Raw genomic sequence first — 21,543 nt, 5'->3', positions numbered from 1 at the left:
ATTTCTTGATGAATTGTGCAAACTGGGAAGCTGATAGCTCTGGAAATGAGAAAGCAGGTGTTATTTTCTGTTTCTGAATATCCCCGAAAAGGTTGCCATGATTCTTTTATTTATCCTGTTCATTCTTTTCCTGCCTATTCAAGGATATAAAATGTCTTTCTTCACAGAAATTTCCAAGGAAACTATATTTCATACATTGATGGAAATGTATGGAAAGCATACAGTTGGACCGAAACACTGTGAGTATATTCTCTCCAAATATGACAAAAAACTAACTGCATTGTAAGATCCTTCTTGGTCCAGAATTTTGAGATCCATACTTCTGAGAAAAGATATTTCCCCTCCATACCCCAAATCAACCTCTGTGGATTGCAATCCTATGGTTATTTTAAAATTAAATTTGGTAGGCTCTCTCTAAAATAAGAGGCAATTTAAATTTATTTTTTATTATACAAATAATACATGGTTATATTCTTTTTTTTCCTCTTTTTTTTTTTTTTTTTTCAGAGATAGGGTCTTACTTTGTCCCCTGGGCTGGAGTGCAGTGGCACAATCACATCTCATTTCAGCCTTCACCTCCCAGGCACAAGTGATCCTCCCACCTCAGCCTCCCAAGTAGCTGGGACCACTGGTGCATGCCACCACGCCCACCTAACTTCATATTTTTTGTAGAGACGGGGTCTTCCTATGCTGCTTAGGCTGGTCTTGAGCTCCTGGGCTCAAGTGACCCTCCCACCTTGGCCTCCTAAAGTGCTCAAAGTATAGGCATGAGCCACCACCCCCAGCCCATGATTCTATTTTTAATGTATAAAAATGCAATAACAGGTATAACAAAAACCCTCCTTGTGCCCTACTCCCTCATCCGTGAGGTAATGCTACTCTGTGTTCAGTATACATGCTTCCAGACTTTTCCCCATTTACCTACATACATATTTACATAAAGCAAAATAGATTTGTTGTGTGGTTTTTAAAATCTTTTCTCCTTCCATAAAGTGTAAGATCTTGCAACTTGATTCTTTCACTTCATGGTATCACTTATATCATATGATATTCTTTCACTTCATAATTTCTTTCCTTCCTAGGACTTAGAGGGTCACCCCATTCATTTAAACTCCTGCATAATCCATAGTATGGATGCATCATAGTTTATTTAATAATTTCCCCATTGATGAATGTTTAGCTTATGCTTAGTGGGCAAGTATTCCTGTAGCATAGATATCTAGAAATGGAAGAGTTGGGGTGAAGACTATGTAGATATAAAATTTTAATTGTCCTCAAAAATGTTGTGCCAACTGACTCTATTGTCAGCAGAATAGGACAGCATTCATTTCCCCACACCTTTTCACTGCTGGGTATTCACCAACTTTTTGTTGAAGTTATGGATGAATAAAAGGGATTCCATCCAAATTTGAATTTTTCTGATCACTCATGAATTTAATTAAATATCTTTATATGTTTACTGAACATTTGTGTTTCTTCTCTGAGTTTTCTGTCCTTTGTTCTTTTTCCTGTTGAATTGTTTTATCGCTTTCTTCCTGATTTATAGAAGGAATTAGTTTAGACACATAAATGATTTTGGAAAAAATGCTTACATTCAAAGTAACATTTTTCACAACAGTTTGTGTCACATCATTAGTTTGACTTATATAGACAAGACATACATGAGTTCTAAATTAAAAATAAAACACATGCTAGGTGCAGTGGCTCATGCCTGTAACCCCAGCACCTCAGGAGGTCAAGGCAGACAGATCACCTGAGGTCAGGAGTTTGAGACCAGCCTGGCCAATATGGCGAAACCCCATGTCTACTGAAAATACAAAAATTAGCCAGACATGGTGGTGGGTGCCTATAATCCCATCTACTTGGGAAGCTGAGGCGGGAGAATTGCTTTATTTATTATTTGAGATGGAATTTTGTTCTTGTTGCCCAGGCTGTAGTTCAATGGTGCGACCTTGGCTCACTGCAAGTTCCACCTCCCGGGTTCAAGGGATTCTCCTGCCTCAGCCTCCTGGGTAGCTGGAATTACAGGTGCCCACCACCATGCCCAGCTAATTTTTATATTTTTGGTGGAGACAGAGTTTCACCATGTTGGACAGGCTGGTCTTGAACTCATGACCTCAGGTGACTCATGTACCTTGGCTTTCCAGAATGCGGGGATTACAGGCATGAGCCACCATGCCAGGCCAGGACTACATTTTGAAAGCAAGAAAATCATTACAAAAGTCAGGTTAGTGGTTACCTATTAGGGTTAGAGAGAGGAATATGACTGGAAAGGGGCACACTGGGGCTTCTGGGATGCTAGGAATAATCTTTTGTAACAATGTTTCCATGGGTATATGCTTTATAATTATTAAACTGAATATTTGGCCAGGTGAGGTGGCTCATGTCTGCAATCCCAACACTTTGGGAGGCAGAGACAGGAGGATCACTTGAGCCAGGAGTCTGAGACCAGTGTGGGTAACAGAATGAGACCCTGTCTCAGAAATTAAATTAAATTAAATATAAACAACATTTACGTTATGTGCACTTTATGCACATTGTAGTTCTCAAATTTTTTTGGTGGGGGAAAACAGTTGAATGGCTTCACTTGCAGCCCTGACATGGTCCCATGTGGGGCTTTCATAATAAGGTTTGGGAAAAGAGAGGAGGAAATGGAGGTTCTGCTGATCTTGGTGACACCCAGAGTTGGATTCTGAAAGGTATATTATGATCTAGAGAGGAATCATTAAAGATACAATTTGGTGGGAAGAGTGGTGCGGTGTGCTTGTGTGTGTGTGCTTGCTTGTGTGTGTGTGCTTGCACGTGTGTGTGTGCTTGTGTGTGTCTGTGTGTGTGTGCTTGCATATGTGTGTGTGTGCTTGCCTGTGTGTGTGGTGGTGGTGGTGGAGAGAGATAGACACTAAAAGGAAAATGTAGGGTAAGATTTGAATGAAAGCAGAGCAGATCCCACCATCTTGAAATGACCATGACCCAGCTTTCCTCCACATGCAAGAGATAGTCCTGTGTAGCAAATAGTTGTAGTTTGCATTTTAATCTAGAAATAAATTTTTCATTTTCCAGAATTCTCAGTGAAAATTATTTGACTGAATTACATAAGGATTCATTTGAAGGCCTGCTATCCCTCCAGTATTTGTAAGTTAGTTAATCATATTTTTGAGTTTTTAGTCATATTATCTTTAAAATGAATAAGGCGTTCAAATTAGATAATCTCTAAGATTTCTTCCAGCAATAAAGTTCTGGAATTCTGTAAGTTTGTATAGGGTCTCAGCCCATCTCTAGCATTAGCTACATCCTATGCATTTTCATTTTTTAAATTGTATAGACAAAATACAGACAGAAAAAATTTCACATGGTAAGAAGATCTGAGGAGTGACTGACACCCGTATGAACCTTGTTTTATAAGGATTTACATACCATCTTCTTCTATTCAATCTACAGCCAATAGATCAAAGCTAACCTAAGGTCTGTTTTTTAATAGCCTATTAAGTTAAGAATGGTTTTTGCATTTTTAAAGGACTGTGAAAGAAAAAAGAGAAATCTGTGAGAGAGATCATATGTGGCCCACAAAGCCTTAAAATGTTTACTGTCTGACCTTCACAAAAAAAGATTTGAAAAAGTTGGTTTAGTAGGATGAAAGGAATTAAAGTTACCTTCAGATTGTTGCCTAAAGGAGAAGAAAATATAGACCACCTACATTGATTTGAACATCATTAATCCAGAATTTTTTGGTAATTTAATCGGAATTAAATTAACACTTAAATATTTGAAATCAGCTGAATTATAGAAATAATATTATCTAGAATATTAAGCTACCAAGAGAATAGACTAGTATTAAGGATTTCATTTCGGGAATTGTTATATTAAAACAGATGTTTAAAATGATGGTTAAGTGGTAGAGCTAGAAATGTTTACACTAACAGGCATAACAGAAATGCCCCTAACTCTTCACTAATTACACAGTAACTATCTCCCCAGCTCTGTTACCAAGAAAGGGGTACCCATAGTATTTCTGTCTGTTTAGATACAAGAAGAAAACTATGTTCAGTTGCTATGAAAGCTTGATTCTTATCCTCTGTCCATAGAGGTGTGTATGTTATTAATCTTTATTAGTGATGCTCTTTTGCAAACAGATTCTTTAAAATGTGAAAGGCTTAAGGAAAGTGGGTGTAAAGACCCTCAAGTGGATGCCAAAGTGCTACAGAGGCCATGAAGTAATAAAACTACATTTGCTTTAAAATAATCATTTTCCTTCTACTCACTCCCCCAGCTATTTGTTTATTTATTTATTTATTTATTTATTTTATTTATTTTTTTTTTTTTTGAGATGGAGTCTCGCTCTGTCACCCAGGCTGGAGTGCTGTGGCACGATCTCGGCTTACCCCAAGCTCTGCCTCCTGGGTTCACTCCATTCTCCTGCCTCAGCCTCCCAAGTAGCTGGGACTACAGGCACACGCCACCACGCCCAGCTCATTTATTGTATTTTTAGTAGAGATGGGGTTTCACCTTGTTAGCCAGGATGGTCTCGATATCCTGACCTTGTAATCCACCCACCTCAGCCTCCCAAAGTGTTGGGATTACAGGCATGAGCCACCGCGCCCGGCCAGCTATTCATTTGTTTTACAAATATTTGAATTTACTTTATATCCGTATGTCAGTTTTAAACATGGTGGGCAATGCAGATGAGCAAGACCCAGTCCATGATTTCAAGGAGTTTATGCTCAGAAAAAATGGGATGAGAAATAACTCCATTAAGAAGAAGAAATGGGTGTGGGCACTAGGAGGGATAAATTGTTTCTGAAGCATAGAAGAGGGGAAAATGACTTCAGTTTGGACTCAGGAAGATGTTACTAGAACAATCCCATTTGAATAGGACTTTGAAGGGCCATTGTGTAGCATCGGACAGACATCTTGCGGACAATATTCTAAACTTGCAAAAGGGAAATGGGAGAAGAGCAAAACACAGGAAAGTATTCAAGGAATGCCATGAGTACCTGTAGATTACAAGGAGGAAGAGTAGGAAATTGGAGCCAGATCTTCTAGGGCTTTGAATGCCAAGCTGAGGAGCCATCATGGGGAACCGTGTTATCACAGCAGTGCCATAAGATGTATCTGCATCACAATCATTGAGAGGGCACATTAGAACTCAGTTCTGGACTCCACCCTCATAGTTATTGATTCAGTTGGTCTAGAGTGGGACCAAGAATTTGCATCCTCAATAATTTCCCAGGAGGTGCTGGTCTTTGCAAGCCACTTCTGGAGAGTTTATATGATGACTGTGTGCAGGATAGTTTAAGAAGGGAGAGACTAGAGCTGGAGACATCAGCCAGACAACGTTACACCATCCAGGTAAAGGGGGAGGGAAAAGCCCCATCACTGTATAACTGAAGAAATTGCTTTCATGAAATATTAAAGCAATATAAAACCAAAAATGAATTTCTATTAATATGATAGAAATTAATTGTATTAATATGATTTGAATATTAGTTCAACGTTATGTATTAAGTAAAGGGTTAACTTCCTTTCAAATGCTGTTGAAAGGATGTCTTCTATTTCTTCTGATACTGAACTGGCTTAGGAAAACAAACCTAAACTAGGAAGGTGTATAAATGTGAGGCTATCGTTTTAATATTAGAAACTGTATATAGAGATAAAAGCCTTGAGCTCATCATCAAGGATTTGATGAGACTACAAAAGGGCATCTAATCAAGTCTACTGCTCTCAGGAAAAATTAATTCCAAAGTCTATTAAGTTGTATATTTTATTTATTAAAAGTATGAAGGTGAGACTCTAGGAGAGTTACAGGCAGGGTTAGGAGTTCTGGAAATTTCAAATAGAGGTCCAAACGTTTAGAGTTGAGATGAAAACTGTGTATTCAATATTATTCTAAACTCTTGTTACTATTCATACTAGTCAACACTGATAACTTATCAAGGCAATATTTTCCTTTTATTTTTCCTAGAGATTTATCCTGCAATAAAATATGGTATATTGAAAGACATACATTTGAATCACTACCATTTTTGCAGTATATGTAAGTTACAAATATAACTTTATTACATTTGGAAATTTTATAAAACTTAATTATAAACCTCTTTGCTATTCATTTTGAAATATGATTAAAATTTGACCAGTAGAAAGGTACCAAAATTATATAGCAAGTCCTTTTTGTCTCTAGCAAAGATTAGTGTGAGAATTATTACACAGATCATAGTGAATCATCAGAGAGCAGTGGTTCTCAACTGGTGTGATTTTGTACTCAGGTGACATTTGGTAATGTCCAGAGACAGTTTTGGTTGACAAAACTGTGGTTGTGCTCCTGGCATCTGGTGGGCAGAGACCAGAGATGCTGCTAAACATCCTGCAAAGTATAAGACAAACCCCCAAGGCAAAGAGTTATATAGTCCAAAATGTCGATGGTACTGAAGTTGTGAAATCCTGTTCTAGAGAAATAAAGATCACTTAACACAGGTATTTACTGAGCGTTCACTGTTTTGTAGCTAATGCACCACATGTGCAATGTTAAAGTATAAATCATAAGCCAGTTTCTTCCACAGTGAGATTTCCTTAGTGCACAGAGAAAGGATTGAGGTTATGTTCCATCCTATATAAATTAGACTCACAGCAAATGATAAATGTTGTGAAATAATTTTTTTTCCTTTGGCTTATGTCTTTTTTTGTAGAAATCTGGGCTGAAATTTAATTACAGAACTGAGCCTTGGAACATTTCAGGCCTGGCATGGAATGCAGTTTTTACACAACTTGTAAGTGAAATAGAAGATGAATACGTGTAAACAACTATTTTGTACAAAAACTCATACAATTATTGGTTAGCTGGGTATAAGCCCATTATGAACTCTGAAAAGCATGTCTTAAGATCCATTCATTTTTCTCAAGTGGGGAAACTAAGGTACAAAGAGGCTAAGAGACTTATGCAGCTTATATATGACCTGCTCTGCTTGTCCTAGTTCTGACCTATGGCATGAGCAAGAAAAGGCATCAAACAAGTGACTCTCAAAGTAGCCTTGTTGCTGGATGGGGTGGCTCAGCCCTGTAATCCCAGAACTTTAGGAGCTGAGAAGGGTGGATCACCTGAGGTCAGGAGTTCAACACCAGCTTAGCCAACATAGTGAATCCCCATCCCTACTAAAAATGCAAAAAAAGTTAGCTGGGCATAGTGGTGCAGTTTTTTGCTCCCTGGAGGATTTTGTGTTAAGCTTTCTTCCTTGCAGCTAAATGTTGCAGACACTTAAGCAGTTTGAAACTGCATGTGAGCAGGAATCAAAGTTAAATCCAAAGTGTAGGGCTGGGCATAGTGGCTCATGCCTATGATCCCAGCACCTTGGGAGGCCAGGGTGGGAGGATCACTTGGGGTCAGGAGTTTGAGACCAGCCTGGCCAACATGGCGAAACCCCTCCTCTACTAAGGATATAAAAATTAGCAGGTCGTGGTGGCAGGTGCCTGTGATCCCAGCTATCGGGAGGCTGAGGGTCGAGAATGGCTTGAACTTGGGAGGTGGAAGTTGCAGTGAGCCGAGATTGTGCCACTGCACTCCAACCTCCCCTCCAGGTTGGTCTGGAACTCCTGTGACCTCAGGTGATCTGCCCACCTTAGCCTCCCAAAGTGCTGGGGTTACAGATGTGAGCCACCATGCCTGGCCAAAATGGTGTTTATGTTAAGCTGTTGTGCAAAAAAAAATTTTGTAAAGAAAATACGTCGCTCTATTTTAATTCCATATACTTTCCTGACTACTCTTCTACGGTGAGTGCAAAAATTCTATGATTTCTCTGTATAACATACCCAGCAAATCAGAGTGGGTATATTCAATGGCCTGAAGGGGACTCTAGACTCAAGGTGAAGATTCTCCTCTACATCTGACTTTAGAAAATACTTTCCACCTTTCTTGTGGTTGAGAAATCTAGTTTCACACAGTTCATTTTGAGGTAGAGGGAGGCGTTCAGGATGTGTCTGGATTAGAGCAGCAGTTTCTGCAGATGCTCCTCTCTGTCTTCATTAATTTGCTGATGCTTAACTTAGGGAAGAGACACTGAGGGTCTGTTTTTCTTTTGCTCTCACACCAGAGAACAGGCTCATTAGGTCCCTCCACCAAGAGGTTTGGGTAGCATCAATACAAATGTCTTAAACTCACCACCTTTACTAAGCACTTTATAACAGTGGGAGTCCCACATAAGAATCTGGCAGCCGGGAGCGGTGGCTCATGCCTGTAATTCCAGCACTTCTGAAGGCTGAGGTGGGTGGATCACCTGAAGTCAGGACTTCAAGACCAGCCTGACCAACATGGTGAAATCCCGTCTCTACTAAAAATACAAAAATTAGCTGGGTGTGGTGGCGGGCACATGTAATCCTAGCTACTCAGGAGGCTGAGGCAGGAGAATCACTTGAACCCAGGAGGCGGAGGTTGCAGTGTGCCAAGGTCATGCCATTGCACTCAAGCCTGGGCGACAGAGCAAGGCTCTGACAGAGATGGGGTTTTGCCACATTGGTCAGGCTGGTCTGGAACTCCTGACCTCAGATGATCCACCTGCCTGGCTTCCCAAAGTGCTGGGATTATAGGCCTAAGCCACCAGGCCCAGCCAATAAATGGAAACTTTAACTCAAAAGAAGGAAGGAAGGAAGGGAGGAAGGGAGGGAGGGGAGGGAGGGAAGGGAGGGAAGGGAAAGAAGGAGGGAGGGAGGGAAATGAGGAAAGAAAGAGAAAGAAAGAAAGAAAAGAAAAAATTGTAAAACCATAAGGTTGAAGTAAACCTTTTTTCTTCATACAGATTAAGCACATGAGTTCAGATTATAGCTTTGCTTCTTTATAGCTTGGTGACCTAAGACAAGTTATGTAACCTCTCTGTGCCTCAGTTTCCTCATTTATAAAATAGGGCAATAATAATATCTACCACATAAAGTTATTGTGAGGATGAAATGTGAAATGCTGATCACAAATACATAGCAGCCTGATAGATACTCAGTGTAATAATTATTATTTTTATAATTTCTGCAAAAGTACAGTGATGATTCTTGGGTTAATTTAAAGGGTGATTTTCCTTTGTTTCTTCCTGTTTCTTTGCTTTTTCTTGTTCACGTTAAAGAATTAAAAAGAAAATAGATTCCAGAATTTTGGAATAAAAATTCACATCAAAATGAATTTATTCCTTTTATTGACATATAAACAAAATGTCATTTGTTTATTCAATAAACATTTATTAAATCCCTAGTAAATTTCAGACATCATGCCAGTCACAGGGATGACAATGACAATAAGATGTGGTCTCTGCCCTCAAGGAGCTGATAGCCCAGGAGACTGACAAGTAGACAGGTGGTTACATGCAGTGTAACGAAGGCTGTGATGTCATACAAGAAGACAAGTGGGAGTATGTGATGGGAGTATGGTTTTGACCAGTACCTCCTCTTAGATTTATCCCTTTTTCTTTGGGTATAAAGCAAAAGAATTGGTCCTTTTTTTTTCCTTAACTGTGCAAATTAAACCATAAATTTAAAAAACTTTATAAAGATAAAAGGCAAGCAATCAGGCACAGTGTCTCACACCTGTAATCCTAACCCTTTGGTAGGCTGAGGGGGGTGGATCACCTCTGGTTAGGAGTTGGAGACCAGCCTGTCCAACATGATGAAACCCCATCTCTACTAAAAATACAAAAATTAGCTGGGTGTGGTGATGGGCACCTGTAATCTCAGCTACTCAGGAGGCTGAGGCAGGAGAATTGCTTGAACCCAGGAGGTGGAGGTTGCAGTGAGCCAAGATGGAGCCATTGCTGTCCAGCCTGGGTGACAGAGCAAGACTGTATCTCCAAAAAAAAAAAAAAAAGGAACTTGAATTATGGATGAACAACTTGAATTATGGAGGACACTAGAAATAGTGTTTCCTACAGAGTCAGGGCTTTCTACCAACATTGTCATTTCTAGGGTTTTTGACCTGAAAACTTCTGTGGCATATTTTTTCTTTGCTATCCACTTCTTGTTTTTTTTTCCTATTTCTTCCCTGCTTTCTCTCCTCTACTTTTATCTTCTAGAGACCTAGATAGTTCCCAAAGGAATAGTGCTTTACAGAGTCTAATGGTGTGTTATTATGTAAAAGCAGAAAATTATTTTTTTACCTAAAAGTTCCATACCAAAAAATGAATATAAACTTTTTATGCAGTTTCACACATTGGAAATGCAGGTAATTTTAATTTCATTGCATTTTTCAGAATTCTCAGTCGCAATCCTCTGACTGCTGTCAAAGATCCATATCTCTTTGAACTGCCGGCATTAAAATATCTGTAAGTACTATAGTACTCTCATGAGTCATGAGATGATTTATGCTTTTTAAATTTGTCATCAAAGATAAAGTATTTTGCATTTAGGCTAAAAAGTCATGATTTAAATTTTAACTGAGTTATTGAAAAAAGTTATTGGCAAAGAAAAGGATTAAGAAAGGATGTATAACAGCCAAGGCAGCCAGCGGGGGAAGAGAACAGTGTTGAAGAACCCGTATAGATTTGGAACATGTTGACACATGGAGGAATATTACTTAACCAAGAAAGCAAAGAGGAATAGGTGTTCATTATTCTAAAAATGAAAAAAAGAGTAAATCAAGATGGGTGAATGCAATATGAAATGAGAAGTAAGATAACGGTAAAAAAAAAAAGTGTAAGTTCTCTTAAATATCATTAATTTGATAATGTAGATCAACTTAAATTTCTTTAATAAGATCTCTCTGGAATTTTACGGCAAATAAACTGTTGAAGTGGCTTGTTTTATAGAGAAGCCAAAATAGAAGTAATCACATGTCCTTGAATTATCTTTTGAAGTACAGAATTTTGTAATGGGTTCATATCATGAATGTTTTGGCTTTCTTCTTTAGAGACATGGGAACAACACACATCACACAACACTTAAGAACATTCTCATGATGACTGTTGAACTGGAAAAACTGTAAGTTATTTTTTTCTTAGATTTATTTTTACTTAGTAGGTTTTTTAGGTTTGTTTTATTATTTTCTTAAGTCAGGTTTATTGAGATATAATTTTCATATAACATTCACCCTTTATAAGTGTGTAGTTTGATGAGTTTTGACAAATGTATAGTTACATAACCACCACCACATTCCCAATATAAAGCATTTCTGTCACCTCAGAAAGGCCCCTCATTTCCCTTTGTAGGCAATCCCTTCCTCCCACCATCAGCCCCTGTTAGCTACTAATCTGTTCCTATAGTTTTGTCTTTTTCAGAATGTCTTGTAAATGAAATCATGTAGCATGTAGCCTCTTGTGTTTGACTCCTTTCACTTAGTATTGTTTTTTACTTTTTTTGAGACAGAGTCTCACTGTCGCTCAGGCTGCAGTGTAGAGGCGTGACCTCAGCTCACTACAACCTCTGCCTCCCAGGTTCAAGTGATTCTCCTGCCTTAGCCTCCCAAGTATCTGGGATTACAGGTGTGTACCACCATGGCCAGCAAATTTTTGTATTTTTAGTAGAGATAAAGTTTCACCATGCTGGCCAGACTGGTTTTGAACTCCTGACCTCAAGTGATTTGCCTGCTTCGGCCTCCTAAAGTGCTAGGTGTGAGCCACCTCACCCGGCCTCACTCAGCATAATTTTTTTGAGATTATGCTACCATCCAAGTTGTTGCACCTGTCAGTACAGCTGGCCCTCCATATCTACAGGTTCCTCATCCATGGATTCAACTAACCATGAATGGAGAATATTTGGAAAAAATAAAATATATAAAATAATACAACAATAAAAACAGTAGAAAATTTAAAACATGGTATAATTATTTACATATCATTTACACTGTACTAGGTATTTAAAGTATACCTGAGGCTTATGTCATTTATTATACCAAGTATTATGTCATTCCATATAAAATACTTCAGCATCTGTGGACTTTGGTATCTGCAGGGGGTCCTGGAGCCAATCCCCTGCAGACACCGAGGGACAACTCTTCACTCCTTTTTATTGCTCAGTAGTATTCCAGTTGTGTGGATGTATCAATTTGTTTATCCATTCATCAATGTATGGACATTTGGGTAGCTTCCAATTTTTTGCAATTATGAATAAAACTCCTAAAAACACTCATATACAGGTCTTTGTGTCAACCTATGTTTTCATTTCTTTGGGTAAATATCTAGGATTTGGATTGTTCACATGCTTAGTGTATATTTAACTTTTTAAGAAACTGCTAAACTGTTTCCTAAAGTGGCTGTGCCATTTTACATTTCCAAGAGCATTGTATGAGAGTCACAGTTGTTCCACATCTTCAGCATTTTTTTTTTTTTGTGACACAGTCTTGCTCTATCCCCAGGCTAGAGTGCAGTGGTGCCATCTCGGCTCACTGCAACCTCTACCTCCTGAGTTCAAACAGTTCTCCTGCCTCAGCCTCCCAAGTAGCTATAGGCACCCACCACCACACCCAGCTAATTTTTATATTTTTAGTAGAGATAGGGTTTCACCATGTTGGCCAGGCTGGTCTTGAACTCCTGACCTCAATTGATCCGCACCCCCTGGCCTCCCAAAGTTCTGTGGTTACAGGCGTTAGCCACCATGTCCAGCCCAGCAGATTTTTTTTGAGACAGAGTCATTGCTGGAGTGCAGCAGCAAGATCTCAGCTCACTGCAACCTCGGCCTCCCAGGTTCAAGCGATTCTCCTCCCTCAGCCTCCTGAGTAACTGGGATTATAGCCACACACCACCATGCCCAGCTAATTTTTATATTTTTAGTAGAGACGGGGTTTCGTATCGTCGGCCAGGCTGGTCTCAAACTCCTGGCCTCACTTGATCCCCCTGCCTTGGCCTCCCAAAGTGCTGGAATTACAGGCATGAGCCACCATGCATGGTCCACCCCAGCAGATTCTTATATTTGAGTTTTTAAAGAAATGTTCACCTTTCTACTCTAGATGTGTAGTGGAATCTCATTGTAGTTTTAATTTGCATTTCTTTAATAGCTAGTGATGTTGAATGTTCATATGCAAATATCTTCTTTACTATACTGTTCAAATCTATTCCCGTATTTTAATTGGATATTAATATTTTTATTGAGGTTTTTTTCCCCTGTAATCCCATTGGAGATTCGTTATTATTGAGTTTTAAGAGTACTTTAGGCCAGGCGCGGTGGCTCACGCCTGTAATCCCAGCACTTTGGGAGGCCAAGGCAGGTGGATCACAAGGTCAGGAGATCGAGACCATCCTGGCTAACATGGTGAAACCCAGTCTCTACTAAATACACACACACACACACACACACGCACACACAAAATTAGCCAGGCGCAGTGGCGGGCACCTTTAGTCCCAGCTACCTGGGAGGCTGAGGCAGGAGAATGGCGTTAACCCAGGCAGTGGAGCTTGCAGTGAGCAGAGATTATGCCACTGCACTCCAGCCTGGGTGATACAGTGAGACTCCGTCTCTAACAAAAAAAAAAGTGCTTTATAGATTCTAGATACAAGTCTTTTCAGGGACCAGGTACAGTGGCTCATGCCTATAATCCCAGCACATTGGGAGGCTGAGGCAGGAGGATTGCTTGAGGCCAGGAGTTTTAGACCACCTGGGCAATATGGTGAAACCTTGTCTCTACCAAAAACATAAAAATTAGGCAGGTGTGGTGGTGCTCACCTGTGGTCCCAGCTACTCGGGAAGCTGAGGTGGGAGGATTGCTTGAGCCTGGGAGGTCGAGGCTGCAGTGAGCTGTGATTGCCACTGCACTCCAGCCTGGGTCACAGAGTGAGATACTATCTCAAAAATTAAATAAGTAAATAAACAAAAACAAAAAACAAGGCCTTATAGATATGTGTTTGGTAAATATCTTCTCTCAGGTTGTGGTTTGTCTTTTCATTGTGTTAAAAGTGTTCTCTGGCTGGACATAGTGACTCACACCTGTAATCACAGCACTTTGGGAGGCCGAGACAGGGGGATCACTTGAAGTCAGGAGTTCGAGACAATCCTGGCCAACGTGGCAAAACCCCAATCTCTACTAAAAATACACAAATTAGCCAAGTGTGGTGGCCCATGCCTCTAATCCCAGCTACTCAGGAGGCTGAGGCACAAGAACTGCTTGAACCTGGGAGGTGGAGGTTGCAATGAGCCAAGATTGCACCACTGCACTCCAGCCTGGACAACAGAGTGAGACTCTGTCTCAAAAAAAAAAATAAATAAATAAAATAAATAAGTAAAGTTTTGTGAAGAGCAGAAGTTTTTAATTTTGGTCAGCTTTAAGTTAGCAATTTTTTTCTTATATGGCTTGTGCTTTCTTGTTTCTTACCTAAGATATCTTTAAGAACCTGTTGTTTAATCCAAAGTGGAAAAGATTTACTCTCTATGTCTTCTCCCAGAAATTGTATAGTTACATTTAGATCTATGATCCATTTTGAGTTAATTTGCATATATGGTATGAGGTTTTTTTTTTTTTTGTTTTTTTGCAATTTTATTTTTATTTTTTGGAGAAATGAGGTCTCACTGTGTTGCCCAGGCTGGTTTCGAACTCCTGGCCTCAAGTGATCCTCCTGCCTCGTTCTCCCAGAGTGCTGGGATTATTGGCATGAGGCATCATGCCTGGCCTTCTTTGTAGATATAGGTATAGATATATATCTGTCTATCCATATCTATCTATATATATATCTTCACCAGGTGTGATGGCACATGCCTATAGTTCCCGCTACTAGGGAGGCTGAGGCAGGGGTATCACTTGAACCCAGGAGGTAGAGGCTGCAGTGAGCCAAGATGACACCACTGCACTCCAGCCTGGGTGAGAGAGCAAGACCCTGCCTAAAAAAAAAAAAATATATATGTATATACACGTATATATATATATGTATATACGCGTATATATATATGTATATACACGTGTATATATATATGTATATACACATATATATAAAAATATATATATTTATATATTATATATTATATATTATAAATTTATATATTATATATTTATATATTATAAATTTATATATTATATATTTATATATTATAAATTTTTATATTATATTATATATTTATATATTGTATATTATATATTTATATATTATATATTATATATTTATATATTATATCTTATATATTTATATATTATATATTATATATTTTTATATATTATATATTATATATTTATATATTATATATTTTATATATTTTTATATATTATATATGATATATTTATATATTATATATGATATATTTATATATTATATATGATATATTTATATATGATATATGATATATGATATATTTATATATTATATATTAAATATTATATATTTATATATTAAATATTATATATATTAAATATTAAATATTATATATTATATATTATATATGATATATTTATATATTATATATTATATATGATATATTTATATATTATATATTATATATGATATATTATATATTATATATGATATATTATATATTATATCTTATATATTATATATTATATATTTATATATTATAATTAGTATATATTATATATTTATATATTATATAGTATATATTATATATTTATATATTATATAGTATATATTATATATTTATATATTATATATAGTATATATTATATATTTATATATTATATATAGTATATATTATATATTTATATGTATTATATATAGTCTATATTACATATTTATATATTATATATAGTATATATTATATATATTATATATTATGTATTATATATTATAAATAGTATATATTATATATTTATATATGATATATTTATATATAATATATATTATGTATGATATATTTATATATATAATATATATTATGTATTATATGTTTATATAAATATATATTATGTATTATATATTTATATAATATATATTATGTATTACATATTTATATATAATATATATTATGTATTACATATTTATATATAATATATATTTTGTATTACATATTTATATATAATATATATTTTGTATTACATATTTATATATAATATATATTATGCATTACATATTTATATATAATATATATTATGCATTACATATTTATATATAATATATATTATGCATTATATATTTATATATAATATATATTATGCATTATATATTTATATAATATATATTATGCATTATATATTTCTATAATATATATTATGCATTATATATTTCTATATAATATATATTATGTATTATATATTTCTATATAATATATATTATGTATTATATATTTCTATATAATATATATTATGTATTATATATTTCTATATAATATATATTATGTATTATATATTTCTATATAATATATATTATGTATTATATATTTCTATATAATATATATTATGTATTATATATTTCTATATAATATATATTATGTATTATATATTTCTATATAATATATATTATGTGTTATATATTTCTATATAATATATATTATGTGTTATATATTTCCATATTATATATTATGCGTTATATATTTCTATATAGTATACATTATGCGTTATATATTTCTATATAGTATACATTATGCGTTATATATTTCTATATAGTATACATTATGTGTTGTATATTTCTATATAGTATACATTATGTGTTGAATATTTCTATATAGTATACATTATGTGTTGTATATTTCTATATAGTATACATTATGTGTTGTATATTTCTATATATAATATATATTATGTGTTGTATATTTCTATATATAATATATATTATGTGTTGTATATTTCTATATATAATATATATTATGTGTTGTATATTTCTATATAATATATATTATGTGTTGTATATTTCTATATAATATATATTATGTGTTGTATATTTCTATATAATATATATTATGTGTTGTATATTTCTATATAATATATATTATGTGTTGTATATTTATATATAATATATATTATGTATTATATATTTATATATATTATGTATTATATATTTATATATATAATATATATTATGTATTATAATATATATTATATATTATGTATTATAATTTATATATAATATATATTATGTATTATATATTTATATATATTATGTATTATATATTTATATATAATATATTATGTATTATATATTATATATAATATATATTATGTATTATATAGTTATATATAATATATATTATGTATTATATAGTTATATATAATATATATTATGTATCATATAGTTATATATAATATATATTATGTATCATATAGTTATATATAATATATTATGTATTATATATATTATGTATTATATATTTATATATATAACATATATATTATATATTATATAATATATATATTTCTGCAGGGCCCTGTTGTGAGTTTGTTACACAACTTACTGCAACTTAAATTGTGTCACCACCACCCCCCACAATATGGCAAGCTAAATGGAAACTCAGTTATGCTAAGGCTGGTTCAGGGCATCATGCAAGATTAGCATGGAAAGGGCCGTTCATTTTTTAGCACTCTGCTCCATTCATTTTTGTCAGGTCACTTCCTTATCTTCACCAGGTTGTCAGATCTGTTTTACTGCTCTAGCCTCACTTTCCTCAGCCTGCTGCAGCATCTTCCCTGTGAGCTAGACCCCTTCCTCTCTGGATGAAGTCCTCTTCATCGACCAACTTTCTCACTCAGTTCTCTAGTGTCTGCTTTTTTCTTGACCATTAGTGGATAGGAAAAATGCTCTGATTGTCTGTAACCATTTGTCACCAAGGACATAAAGCCATTGAACTAATTTCGTTATTGGAGTTCATTATTGGAACTCTTGAGGAGTTTACACATTTATATACAAAGTAAGTAGGCCATCTCATTTGTCTTGGCTCATGTGTAATGATCTTTAATGTGTATTGAAAAATTACTATTCTCAAGTAAGGATAATGTATATCTCAGGTCACTAACAGTCTCAAAGTTTTGTCAGTATACTTTAAAACAATCCTGCGAACAGATCTAGATTGAGGGAGACTAAAGAATCATGAACTCGAGGCGGCGCTGGGGCAGGCGCAGAGCTGGCAAGCACGTGGTGGGGCCCCTGAGGCGTGCAGAGGGTCACAGCACCTGGGAGCCTGTTGCTGGCAGGTCCGGGCAGGAGGTTCGGCGGCGGGAGGCAGCACGTCGGTTGCAGGGCTGAAGAAGCAGTTCTACAAGGCGAGCCAGCTGGTCAGTGAGAAGGTCGGAGGGGCTGAGGGGACCAAGCTGGACGATGACTTCAAAGAGATGGAGATGTCATCAGCAAGGCAGTGACGGAAATGCTGGCAAGGACCATCAAGTACCTGCAGCCCAACCCAGCCTCGCAGGCTAAGCTGACCATGCTCAACACGGTGTGCAAGATCTGGGGCCAGGTGAAGAACCCCAGCTACCCGCAGTCGGAGGGGCTCCTGAGCGAGTGCCTGATCCACCACCAGAAGGAGCTGGGCAACAAGTCCAACTTCAGTGGTGCACTGCTGGATGCCGGCGAGTCCAGGAAGCACCTGGCAGAGGTGAAGAACTCCCTGGACATAGAGGTCAAGCAGAACTTCATTGACCTCCTCCAGAACCTGTGTGAGAAAGACCTGAAGGGGATCCCACACCACCTGCAGAAGCTGGAGGGCCGCCGCCTGGACTTAGACTAAAAGAAGCGGCAGGGCAAGATCCCCGATGAGGAGCTGCGCCAGGCACTGGAGAAGTTTGAGGACTCCAAGGAGGTAGCAGAAATCAGCATGCACAACCTCCTGGAGACTGACATTGAGCAGGTGAGTCAACTCCGGGCCCTGGTGGAGGCGCAGCTGGACTACGACTGGCAGGCCATGCAGATCCTGGATGAACTGGCAGAGAAGCTCAAGTGCAGGATGCGGGAAGCTTCCTCATGCCCCGAGCAGGAGTATAAGCCCAAGTCCCGGGAGCCTTTTGACCTCGGAGAGCCTGAGCAGTCCAACGGGGGCTTCCCCTGCACCACACTCCCCAAGATCGCAGCTTCATCCTCTTTCCAATCTTCCAACAAGCCCATCCAGACTCCTAGCAGGAGCATGCCGCCCCTAGAACAGCCAAGCTGCAAGGTGCTGTACGACTTCCAGCCTGAGAATGATGGGGAGCTGGGCTTCCATGAGGGCGATGTCTTCATGCTGATCAACCAGATCAACGAGAAGTGGTACCAGGGCATGCTGGACGGCCAGTTGGGCTTCTTCCTGCTCAGCTATGTGGACGTGCTCGTGCCTCTGCCCAGTGACTCACTGGTGCCCCCGCCCCTCCCCTCCATCTACACTGGGTGGCACCCCCTGCCAAGTCTCCTGCCTTCCATGGGCTCCTGCTGCCAAGGCAGTGTCCAAGCCTGCCGGTGCCGCCTGGGCCCTTGAGGTACTCCCTCAGCAGGGAGCCACACTTGGGTGGGAAGCTTATCTGGGTGGGTGGGGACGCTTGTTTACACTAGCGCTGACCCCCAATGGTGACGGCTCCCTTCCCCACTCCATGGCGCTGGCCTCCTCCCCCCTCCCCAACTCCTCACCCAGCTGGCCCAGGCGGGGCAACACTAAGGTGCTCTCAGAAACACTAATGTTCCTCCAGGGCAGCCCCCACCTCCTTCCTGACCCCACGGGGGCCCAGCCCACAGCCTACCCTCGAGTTCCACGGCCTTAACAGGCTTGGATCGAGTGTCCCTGTGGGGTGGCTCAGAGACAGGACCCTGGTTTTAAATCCCCCCACAAGCCTGCTGCTGGCGATGAACCCTAGCCCCACTCCAGGGCCACGGTACCCCAGCCTCACACATGCACTCCTTCTCCCCAAGGCCAGGGCAGAGGGCCTCACTGTTTCCCTGGCCTGCTGTCAGCTTGCAGCCAGGAGACAGAGGCCAGCTGGGATCTGCCCCACCTTCCCCCCACACTGCCCCCCCCAACCAGGACAGAGAACATGGCCCCCTGTAGGGCCCTGCCTCCCAAGCCTTACCCTCACAAAGCCAAGTACATTTTCAGCTTTTTAACTGCCCCCAGCCAGGCCCACGGAAGCCTGTGTCACTCTGGCACAAGCTGCCACCACCAGCCACCTACACACGCCCCCAGCACACTTCACACGGGACCGCAGCCCCAGCCGTGCTGCTAAGGGCCAAGCACAAAGGCTCCAGTGAGCAAATGTTCAAGCCCCTGGTAGCCAGGCCTCGCCTTGCCGAGCCACTGCCACCCCACCCTGTGGGAAGTGGCCCCAGCCATCTCCTCTAGACCATGGCAGGCAGCCCTGGGGTCCCTATACCCCTGCCCAGGCCAGCATGTCTGCAGCCCCGACATCTGCTTCCTCTGTCGCCCAATCCAAAATCGATGAAATGGAGGGTCCTCTGGGCTGGGCCACATTTACATTCCCCTCCCACTGAGGCCCAGCGAAGCCTCCGGACCCCAGGCTCTGCTCTGCACCCTCGTGGTCAGCAGTACATGAAGGGCACAGACACCCTGGCAGAGATGAGCACACAGCCTTGGGCATGGTTCAGGGCAAACTGAAATGTATGCCTGAATTTTGTAAACAGAAGTATTAAAGGTCTTTCTACAAAAACAAAATCATGAACACTAAATGCAATGTCTGATGTTTGACTGGATTCTGAATTTTTTAAACCATGTTATGATTGGGACAATTGTGAAAATGTGTATATGGAATGCATAGTAGGCAATGATAATATAAAGTTCCATTGGGTGATGAGAATCTTCTGGTTATGGAGGAGAATGCCTTGGTTCTTAGGGGCTGCACACTGAAGTCTTTAATGGTGAAGGGTCATTATGTCTGCAACTGACTCTCAAATGGTTTGTCCAGAAAATGTATAGACATACACACATGGAAAGGAAATGTGGCAAAGTATTAGCTACTATTGATTCCAGATGAAAGTTATACAGGTGTTCATTAAACCATATGAAAATTCTTCCTAGCCATCCTAAGCCTTAAAGGAAAAAAAGAAAATGTTTAAAATCAAAAGTTGGGGGCAGGAAAAGAATAACAAAACCTTTGGGCTCATGCCTGTAATCCCAGCACTTTGGGAGGCCAAGGAGAGGGGGTTGCTTGAGCTCAGGAGTTTGAGACCAGCCTGGGCAACATGGTGAAACCCCATCTCTACAAAAAATACAAAAATGAGCCAGGTGTGGTGGCACACACCTGTAGTTCTAGCTACTCAAGAGGCTGAGGCGGGAGGATCACTTGAGCCCAGGAGACAGAGGCTGCAGTGAGCCGAGATTGCACCACTGCACTCAGCCTGTGTAACAGAGCGAGACTCAGCCTCAAAACAAAAGAAACATCTTTGTGTCAGAGTTAAGGTTGCTATATAAGTAAAATGCTAGGTTATGGTTCTTGGTACATTCAATCTATATGAAGATCAGAGGCTTCTATTGGACCCAAAGGAATACTAGTCAGTTGTGATTATTCCTCTACAGGTTTGAAAGATGTATCAGGCCAACTTATTGGATGCAGTTTTAATCTAAAACTCTATACATTGTACCCCCAACTCACAGACTTCATGTATCCATTGAATACTCTTCTGTTTCCACAGTCTTAATGTGGCCCTAACAAAGTCATCCTTTTAGAGGACTCAGAAAAGGCCCTCCTACAACTCCTGTAATGTAATAATTATAGTAGTTAACATTTATTGATCACTCACTGTGTGC

The 21,543-nt window shown here is 38.5% G+C and overlaps 2 pseudogenes across 2 annotated transcripts in view; both read left to right on the top strand.

Moving 5' to 3' along the window:
- LOC129017839 (keratin, type I cytoskeletal 18-like) overlaps positions 1-21,543 on the top strand; it is a 90,399-nt pseudogene that overhangs the window by 66,941 nt on the left and 1,915 nt on the right. Inside the window, exons 5-11 of the transcript XR_010124625.1 lie at positions 168-239; positions 3,061-3,132; positions 3,323-3,462; positions 5,960-6,031; positions 6,681-6,761; positions 10,212-10,283; positions 10,868-10,938. The product of XR_010124625.1 is annotated as a keratin, type I cytoskeletal 18-like (transcript). The remainder of the gene's footprint in view (positions 1-167; positions 240-3,060; positions 3,133-3,322; positions 3,463-5,959; positions 6,032-6,680; positions 6,762-10,211; positions 10,284-10,867; positions 10,939-21,543) is intronic.
- Positions 10,442-20,446, top strand: LOC129017552 (endophilin-A2-like; annotated as a pseudogene). The gene is made up of 2 exons (XR_008495081.2): positions 10,442-10,494; positions 17,899-20,446. The product of XR_008495081.2 is annotated as an endophilin-A2-like (transcript).

This window comes from Pongo pygmaeus, chromosome 19 (genome assembly GCF_028885625.2).
Source record: "Pongo pygmaeus isolate AG05252 chromosome 19, NHGRI_mPonPyg2-v2.0_pri, whole genome shotgun sequence".
NCBI lineage: Eukaryota > Metazoa > Chordata > Mammalia > Primates > Hominidae > Pongo > Pongo pygmaeus.
The sequence above is the reverse complement of the archived record's forward strand: the minus strand, read 5'-3'. Positions and strand labels throughout refer to the sequence as shown.